The following is a 10,506-nucleotide window of genomic DNA, read 5'->3' on the forward strand; positions in this document are numbered from 1 at the left end:
ATCGCCGCAGTACCGAAGGCAAAAGGTGGCCCAACGAAGTACTGATGGGGTGGTCATAATCATCTGGCCACTCATGTTCAAATATATCCCACGTTCAAAGGCTGTTAAATCGCGTTGTTTATCCATATCTTCAGAAAAAAAACCATTTCTACTGTCGTGGTAAACAACCTGCTTCCTTATTTATAATGGTCTCGCCCTCTAGCAACTTCAGTGCGAAATTTATAGCTAATTTGCCTACAAACGTCAGGTGGTCATAATAATGTGGCCACTCAGTGTATTATGTATAGTATTTTATATGTTGCTTTTTAAAAACTCTTATTTTGGCTGTTTTACCACTTCTTTCTTTTGGATTACATTATATGCTATACTTCTATTTGTTGAGCATGGTAGACCTATGAACCAAGAGGTCGCAATTTGATTCTCAGTCAGGGCACATGCCTGGTTTGCAGGCTTGATCCCCAGTGTGGGGCATGCAGGAGGCAGCCGATCAGTGATTCTATCTCATCATTGATGTTTCTATCTCTCTCTCCCTCCCCCTTTCTCTCTGAAATCAATAAAAACATTTTTTAAAAATTGGAAAACAATTGCCATTTATTTCTCTATAAAAAGGTTGAGGTATCAGAAAATATGAAAGCAGCTAACACTTACTGAGCAGGGAGCACTGACTATGTGCCAGGTGCATTTCTCAGCATTTAACCCATCGACTCCTCATGACAGCCTGATGGGGTAGATGCTGTCATGATCCTCCTTGCACAGAGAAGCTCACGGAGGCGGAGATCAAGCATGCCCAGAGTGGGGCATGGAGAGCTGGCTTCAGGTCCAGCTTTAGTGGCAGCTGATGGTTGTCATGAGGGACCTTGTGTGAGATCACAGAGATTTTTCAAGAGACGTCAATCTGGAATTTTGTATGAAATTTTTCAAGTTTTAATGTTGGCTTAAAAAAAAATAATAGCTTGCCCTAACCAGTTTGTCTCAGTGGATAGAGCGTCGGTGTGCGGACTGAAGGGTCCCAGGTTCGATTCTGGTCAAGAGCATGTACCTTGGTTGCAGGCACATCCCCAGTAGGGGGTGTGCAGGAGGCAGCTGATCGATGTTTCTAACTCTCTATCCCTCTCCCTTCCTCTCTGTAAAAAACTCAATAAAATATATTTTTAAAAAATAATAGCTTTATTGAAATATAATTCAAGTACCACAAATTTACCCATTGGATAGTTTTTAGTGTATTCACGATGATACTCAGCCATCACCTCTCTCTAGGTCCAGAACATGTTCACCCCAAAGGAGACCCCATTTCCACCCAGCAGTATTCTCCACCCTCCCCTCTCACCAGATCCTGAAGCCACTCATCTGCTTTCTGTCTCTATGGGTTTGCCTATTCTGGATATTTCATATAAGTGGAATCACATGATATGTGGCCTTTTGTGTCTGTTTCTTTTACTTGACTTGTTTTTGAGGTTCATCCATGTTGTAGCATTACTTTTAGTGACTGAATAATGTTCCTATGTATAAATACACCACATTTTATTTATCTGTTCATTAGTTGATGGACACTAGAGGTGTTTACACATTTTGACTATTGTAAATAATGCTGATATGAACATTTCTGTATAAGTATCTCTTTGAGCCCCTGCTTTCAGTTCTTTTGAGTATACTAGGGGCCAGGTGCACGAAATTCCCTCAGCCCAGCCTGCCCCCTCTCACATATTGGGAGCCCTCAGGGAATGCCCTACTGACAGCTTAGGCCTGCTCCCTGCTCCCCCTGGGGAGCAGGCCTAAGCCGCAGTCTGGCCTCCCTTTGTGGGAGGTGACCAGGCTGATCAGGTGAAGGCACCAGCCCCATCACCCCACTGCTGCAGCCACTGCCAGTCACCACAGCCAGCAAGGTTTTTTCATCAACACGGACTCCAGTCCCTTCACCATGAAAAAATGACAACTTTCTTTAGGCACTTTCAAGATGTGTCTTTCATAGGATATGACATTTCTTTATTATTTTTTTTTATCCTCACCTGAGGATATGTTTTCATTGATTTTTAGAGAATGTGGAAGAGAAAGGGAAAGACAGAGAGAAACATCAAAGTGAGAGGAACATTTTGATTGGTTACCTCCTGCATGAGCCCTGACCTGGGCCCCGGCCAGGGAGAAGCCTGCAACCTAGGTACATGCCCTTGGTCAGAATTGAAGCCAGACCCTGCAGTCGGCCAAGGCATTATCCACTGAGCCAAACTGGCTAGGGCACGTTACTCCTGCACATCTCCCACTGGGGATGTGCCCGCAACCCAGGCACATGCCCCTGACCGGAATCGAACCTGGGACCCCTCAGTCTGCAGGCCGACGCTCTATCCACTGAGCCAAACTGGCTAGGGCACGTTATGACATTTCTTAGCCCTCCAGCAGCAGACCTTCGTTTTTTTTTTTGCCAGGAGTATGGTGAAAAACCCTAGATCCCCTATTTGGATTCTTATGACCCAATTTACTAAGAATATTACCAGTGGCATACAGGGAGCTTAGCCAATGAGCGGTCAGAAAAGGTGTTTCCTCTGTAGTTCACACTGATCACCGGCTTGGCCCCCCACCCAGGCCTGACACCTCGGCCAGAGGCATGACCCCCATCACCCTCCGATTGCCGAATCGGCCCCTTGCCCAGGCCTGACACCTCTGGCCGAGGCATCAGGCCTGGGCAGGGGACCCCCAGTACCCTCTGATCACCAGCTCCGCCCCCCTGCCCAAGCCTGATACCTCTGGCCCAGGCATCAGGCCTGGGCAGGGGACCCCCATCACCCTCCAATCGCCAGCTCTGCCTCCCGCCCAGGCCTGATGCCTCTGGCTGAGGTGTCAGGCCTGGGCAGGGGACTCCCAGACCCCTCTGATCGCTGGCTCGGACCCCCGCCCAGGCCTGATGCCTCTGGCCCAGGCATCAGGTCTGGGCAGGGGACCCCACCTCCCCTGATCACCAGCTCTGCCCCCTGCCTAGGCCTGACACCTCTGGCCAAGGCTTTAAGCTTGGGCAGGGGTCTTCCGCAGCTCCGATGGCTGGCTCCATCCCTGCCCAGGAGCCCCCTGGCTCAGGCCCTTCCTACGCTGCTCAGGGCCCACACGGGGCCAGTGAAGTTCCATGGACCCAGGCTGCTGGGCGCCTATATATGCAAAATAACTGCCATCTTTGTTGGGTTAATTTGCATACTCATCCAATTGGCTGGTGAGCGTAGCGGAGTGACACTAATTTGCATGTTTCTCTTTTATTAGTGTAGATACCTAGAAATGGAATTGTTGGTTCCCATTGTAATTCTGTCTGAGGAACTGCCAGGCTGTTTCCACAGGGACTGGACCATTTTACAACATGACAGCCATGCACAAGGATTTAATTCCTCACATCCTAACCAACACTTGTCATTTTTTGTTTGTGTTTGCTTGTTCTTATTTACTTAATAGCCATCATAGTAGGTGTGTAGTGGTATTATTGTGGTTTTGATCTGTATTTCTCTAATAACAAATGATGTTGAGCAACTTTTCATTTGCTTATTGGTCATTTGTATTATTTTCTTTGGAGAAGTACCTATTGAGATATTTTGCCCATTTTGAAAATTGGATTATTTGTTCTTTTATATATATACTAAAGGCCTAGTGCACAAAATTCGTGCACGGGGTGGGGGTGTGTCCCTCAGCCCAACCTGCACCCTCTCCAATCTGGGACCCCTCAAGGGATGTCCGACTGCCCATTTAGACCCGGTGGGATCGGGCCTAAACAGGCAGTCGGACATCCCTCTCACAATCCAGGACTGCTGGCTGTCAACTGCTCTGCCTGCCTGCTTGATTGCCCCTAACTGCTAGCCTGCCTGCCTGCTCAGTACGTGTCATACCGACCAGTCGTTCCACCGTTCAGGCAATAATTTCCCCGCAACCCCGCTGGCCTGATCACCCCTCACTGCCTCTGTATACTGGCCTGATTGCCCCTTATTGGCCTCCCCTGCTGACCTGGTCATCCCTAACTGCCCCCCCACTGCATATTACCCTTTTTATTATATAGGGTTACTCAAGAATACATAAACTATCTTGTTGTAAAAGACTTTGAGCTCTTTATTGCATTTTCTGTGAGAATAAGATCATTCTCAGCAATCGGACTATCACCATTCCTGAAAATATTGACAGCACTCTAAAGGGGTGCAGAGGCACCCTGCAGATGGACTTCAAACACATCAACATAGAACTCAGTCTCCCTGGAAAGAAAAGAGGTTCTGGGTTGACAAAGGGTGGGGATATAGGAATTTGCCACCATTCATGGTCTCTCCTAACTGCCCTCCCCTGCTGGTCTGATCACCCACAACTGCCCTCCCCTGCTGGCCATCTTGTGTCCACATGGGGGCGGCCATCTTGTGTGTTGGAGTGATGGTCAATTTTCATATTTCCTCTTTATTAGATAGGATATTCCAGATATACAAGTACCTTATCAGATATATAATTTGTACAATTTTTCTCCATTCTATGTGTTGTCTTTTCACTTTCTTGAAGGTGTTATTTGAAGCACAAAAGTTTAATTTTGATGAAGTCCAATTTATCTATTTGGCTTTGTGTTTAAAGAAATACCTGGTAAACGGGATTCTAGCCTACTAACCACCCACTTGTGATTGCTGCTCTGTTGCCCTTGCCCCCACAAATCATTGAAAGTGATGCTTTGTGAAAATACCCATTTTTCTGAAGTGGAGAGGGGCAAGAAGGTCTGGAAAGAAGCAAAGGTAGATTTCTCACCTGTAGCAATATTATTTCAGTTCACCATTTCTGCTCCTGAAGTTCCTCCACTTAGAGCAGTTTGGTGGGGAGGAGGATGTGGAGAAGGAAGAAGAGAAAGGAGTCGAAAGTGGAGAAGCGGATCAGGGCCTCTGTGTCCTGGAGATCTTATGTGATCATAAGAGGGGTTAAAATAGACTGAACAAGTTAAAAGGTCAGAAACTTTGCCTTGAGTCATAGATGGTGCCATTTACAATCAGAATGGCCATGGGATTGTAGTGATTTTATGTTTCTGGGAAGAAAGGTTTAGGGACTATCTAAAAAGTTAATGGGGTTAAGGTCTCCCTTTTTATATGAGAAAATATGTGGTTAGAGCATCAGACCATTCACCAAAGGATCTCGGGTTCAATTTCTGTTTGATGTACCTGGGTTGCGGGTTCCATCCTCAGCTAGCCAATCGATGTCTCTCTCACGTCAATGCCTCCCTCTCTCTCTCTCTCTCTCTCTCTCTCGCTCTCTCGCTCTCTCGCTCTCTCTCTCTCTCCCTCTCCCTCTGCGCGTCCCCCCTTTTTCTTCCTCCCTCCTACTTTCCCTCCCTCCCTTCCTTCTACTCTCTAAAAGTCAATGGAAAAAAATATCCTCGGGTGAGGAGTAACAAAAAAGAAAACATAATATAGAAAAGGGGGGTGGGGGAAGTGGGTTTGTTTGCTGGTTCTATGACCTTACTTAGAGCTGGAATTTTGCTGAGGAAAGAGGGAGGAAAGATCAATGCTGAGCCTTCCCTCTTGTACCAGTACACCTGCACTATTAGTGGAGAGTTCAGCCCTAACGCACTTTGTGGGCTAGCTTGGGGAGCTGGCACCCACAGATCTTATGGTGTGAAGGGAGGTGAGTTCCAAGTTTCAAATAACACCCTTACCTTGGGAGTGAAACTGTTGATCTCTGGGAGAATAAGCATACATCTCATTGTCACCTTGACTTCAGAGCTGTGTACTCCTAACCCCAGTTCATGAAGTCCGATGATTTAGGGGTGGGGATGAGTTCCTGTATGCTTAATGTGAGGGATAAGGAAATGCTTTCTTAAAGACATGGACTTTGCAGAGGGACTTGATTGAACGGTAGGGTTTCAGCCAAGGGGAGGAAAGTATTATAGATGGAGTGACCTGTATGAACAAAGGCTCGGGAGCTAGAGTAGACAACATGTTTGAAGATATGCATTGGTCATTTTGGCTGGACTATAGAGTGCCCGCTGGAGTGGACACTTAGTTCCAGAGGGGTTGGGACTGGGGCACTCCTTGAGTGCTAGAAGAGAAGTTTTTATTGAATTCAGTGGTCAGGGGAGCTCCTAAAAGTGTTAGAGCAAGGACTGACATAGCAAAAGCCGTGCTTCATTCTGCAGACTGATCTGATCGTGTAACATGGAGAGATTAGAATCTGGGCTCACTGTGTGACAGGCATGGTGCTAATAATAGCTAACACTTATATTCACTTTCTTAATCTTCTCATGAAGTAGTTACTTCTCTTTCACTCATAGATGAGGAAGCAGGCACAGAGAGGTTAAATGAATTCCCCAGAGTTAACAGCTAGTAAGTGGTAGAATTGGGATTCACCTGGGCAGATTGGTTCTAGAATCCATGCTCTAACTGATGGGCCCATCAGATGATGATATTTACAGCCAGTTCGGTGAAAGCTGTATCAGAACAAAGGTGTCATCGGAATTATTTTTAACAGTGTGTTTAATTTTGCATTTTATTGTATCTGAGGCAGTGCACTGGAACTCGAAACAGTCAGCCTCTTTTTATAGCTAAATGTTGGCCCAACTTTTCCATTCCTTTTCTATAACTTAATCCTTTCTCTCTACTTTTTAAAAACTACTTTACCTGAAGGCTTTAAATGAAGATTTTTAAATCAAGCTTGTCAGTAGTTAATAAAAACAGGCCAGTATTAAATTCCTAGAACTATTTGAGCATTATTCAGTTTAAAGTTATAATTTATTACCTTTTATGTGTATATTTTTAAAATTTTCTCTTTCAAACAGTTTTCTATCACTGGTGAATGTTTCTTTGGGAGAATGTATATGTAGTTACACAAATATGATTAAGAAAACAAACTAAAAATACAAAGCTTTGAACTTCTTGGCAACTGATAACAGTGTGTACAATGAATACATGTACAGGTTAAGTCTTTAAAAAGATAATTACCCTCATCTTTAAGTCTCCTCTTTCCAGCTCTTCATATTTTTCCTAATTTTGCACTTGATTGTCAGCAGTTCCAGCCACTGAGCTGATAAATTCCATTTCCTCCTTCCCCTGTTCTCCCTCTACTGGAATACTGATGTATGTATGACAGTCTAAGATACGGTATTTCACTACTGGGAGCACAATTAAGAATGGGCCTTGCCTGCCATACCCCATATGCAGAAGAGAGCCCTGGCTCTGTCTGGAGAAGAAAGAAGGAAAGAGAGAAGTGTGGTCAGAGGAGGGAGAGGGGATGCAAACAGGCTCAGCCAATTTTAGGACCAAATCAGAAATCAAAGCCAATACATCTAATTCAGTGGATCCGAGTTTCTTGTTACTAAAATGAAGGCAGTCCTTTGGGGTTGATAGTGGAGAATCTCTGTTACCAACCCTGTAATTTGCACTGATAACTATACTGTAGTTGCTGGTTTTCAAGTTTATTACAATGTTGTATTGGGATCAGTGGTTTTTTCTAAATAAAAAGGCTGGTTGTGTGGGGTCTTGCATCTTACAAAATTTTAGGAAATTTTTAGCCATTTTACATCAAACTGGAATTAAAAACTGGAAAGATCAACCTTTCTATTCACTTAGTGATGTCTTTGGTGTTTGAACAAAGCATTTACAGTGAATCTGTTGTGCAAATAATCATTCTTGTTAAGAGAGACCTTGTTACCCTTGGCACCTCCTGGGAACATCCCTAAATTTGGATGGTGAAGTAAGGCCATATTTTAAATACATCCCTGGAAGGGATGAAATGCTCAGAACTTGGCAGCGTTTCACTTCTGACGGCCTAGCTCTTAAGCTACAAACAATCTAATTGGTGGTTACAGCTTTTTCCATAAGAGCATTTTGATGAATTAAATGTTTCTCCTACTTCTTACTCTTCTCATGTCCTCAGCGAAATTACTATATTGTGTTCACCTTGTGCCTAGCGGAGTGCCTGGTGTGTGGTAGGCAATCAGGAACCATTTGAAAGCTTGAGTCCTCATTACTCAAACCTTATGATATATACCACTATCTGTGCTGACAGATCCCGAAGGTCCTTCGAGCTACAAAACATCAGAAGTGTACTGATAGGAGAACCAGTTGATCGTATGCAAGGCACACTGCTATATTAAAATAATTACCTTACATTAATGTAAATGGTATTGGGTCATTTTCTTTTTATATTTTTGAGTACAGAGGAGGGGTATTTAGGCAAGAAGCCATCAGGTTCTTTATTATGGCCTGGTAGGTAAAACCACATGTTTGAATTTCTGTTGTACTCTTGTTTATAGACAGTGCCCTTTGTATAAGGAGCACTTTTTAAATGCTGCCCAAATTTGAGTATTGGAGCACTGTACTTGCTTGGCTAGCAGTTTTGGCTTTTGTTGGTGACTCATTCGAACCTTTAGGAAACCCAAACCAATTATGGATATCAGAAACTGCCTGATCTAGAAGGAGTTAGGACTTATGGATGAAGAGGGTGTGGTAAAATGTATTAGCTGTAACAGAAAAGATTGATAGAGAGATGTCAGAAATTGCCTGCCATTCTCTTGGTCCCTACATCTTCAACTTGATGATAAATGTCTCAGATAAGAATTGATCTGAATTGCTTGGCTTGACATAGGATACTTATTTATAGTATTTATTTTGTGTTAAACATTATACCGAGTGCTTTCCATGGGTCTTTTCATGTAATCCTCAGAAGAAGCCTGGCTTTAACTCTGTTTTAAACTGTGGTGTAGATAAGTTCGGCGACTTGCTCAGGTTACACAGCTTGCAAATGGGAGAGCCAGAATATGAACCCAGAAAGAATTCATAGGGACTTACTCCAGAGCCCTCCCTCATTTTCCTTATCTGTAAATTTTAAGTAATACAACTTCTTCCTTACACAATTGTGACTATTAATTGAGACAGTGAAGTAAAGTATCAATGGCAATGCTAGTAGGTGCTCAGTAATTGATAACTGTATTTGTAATGATTTAATAACTATCAATGCTAAGAAGATATTTAGAATTTTTCATTTTACGCTCTGCTGTGCTTTCTTTACTAAACCAATCAAAAAGTTTGAAGGGATAAAAAAAGAGGTAGCAGGGATAGGGAGAGAATTGCCATATTGGCCCCCATCGGCTAGCAGTCATATCAGTGAATCTTGAAGTATTTTCACATGTAAAAAGGGGGAAATCAAGCAGTGTCCTGAGGAAGTGGGATTGTACTTCATGTTTGCCATTCTTCCCTATTTTCCTTCTCACCCTGTCCATATTCAATAGACAAGCTCCCTTTGGTATCTATATAGTTGGGTAGCCTTAAGCTTTTCTTTTTAGTGGCAACTCCAAATGCTATTAAAATTCAAATTTTCAGTTATCTTAGTGTGAAATTATAAAATTCAAAGTAATTCATAAGCTGTGTATTTTAAGCTAGGCAAAACAGAGAAGTTAGATGTTTTTATGTAATTCTAGTTTTTCAGTGATTTGGGAAGAATGAAAAATTAAAACTCTGCATGGGGGACAAGAGTTAGGAACCCTGTTGTTACCAAGGGAATTACATGCTTTACTCATGCATTTTTCTCATTGGTACTTTCTCATGGGTTAAAACTTTAGAAATTGTTCTTTATCATTTTAGTTGTTTCTTTTGGTTATTTTGTTTTTACTATTTCTTAGCTAAGGACAGGAAGCATCCATAGTTTCACTTTTTGAAAGTTAGGTTTGCATGAAATCCAGAAAAAAAATTTACATACTTATTTCTAAATCTTTTCAAAATAAATCACATATTTTTTCTAAAGCTTTAAAAGTTTGAATCTAAAATTTAAAACAACCCTTTTCAAAAGAGCCCTTTGTTGAATTTAGGTGCAATAACATTTCCTTATTTTTACTCTTCTTTAAACATTTTTATTTTTCTACAAGTTGGACTTTGTTTCTTTAGCCACCTCTGTCTCACCAGATGTGCTAGATAAAAAAAAACCACGAGTAAACTTGCTTCCTCCCTACCTAGAGAAAGCACCTGTGAGCAGGCAGCCACAATACGTGTCACAGGAGTGCTGATATCACTGCTCTGTGAAACATTATCAAAATCCTTGTTTGTCCCAGCCTCATATTTTCACATCTTCACATGCTCTTCATTAAGTAGCCTTTTACCATTTTTCCTTATCAATGAAGCAAAAGCTTTGGGCTCTCTGTATGTGGTTGGGAGAGGTGCTTAATTTAGTGAACTAAATCGGACAGAAAACAGTAAACATTTTCTAGGAATGCTGTGCATTGCCCTAAGCCCTGTGTTCCAGCCCTGACTAAGCAACGAGGGAGAGACTAATAACTCAACTTCAAAGTGAATCCGATTTTTTTTTATTATTACTTTTGGGGTTAATGAATCACTTCCAGGAGAAATAGAAGGGGAAACAGAAATTTGGGGTAGTGTCTCCCAAATCTGCCAGCGGGTTCCCCTATTCTCTCTCCTGCACTCCATCTTACACTGATTGCACGGTCTTCTCTTTGCTGGACAGAAGTTCAAGTCCCCCAGGCACACGCTGTGACCTCCAGTGGCGGCCTCGGCTGACACCCGGAACGTCACC

The sequence above is a fragment of the Myotis davidii genome, unplaced genomic scaffold, assembly GCF_000327345.1.
Source record: "Myotis davidii unplaced genomic scaffold, ASM32734v1 scaffold189, whole genome shotgun sequence".
Taxonomy (NCBI): domain Eukaryota; kingdom Metazoa; phylum Chordata; class Mammalia; order Chiroptera; family Vespertilionidae; genus Myotis; species Myotis davidii.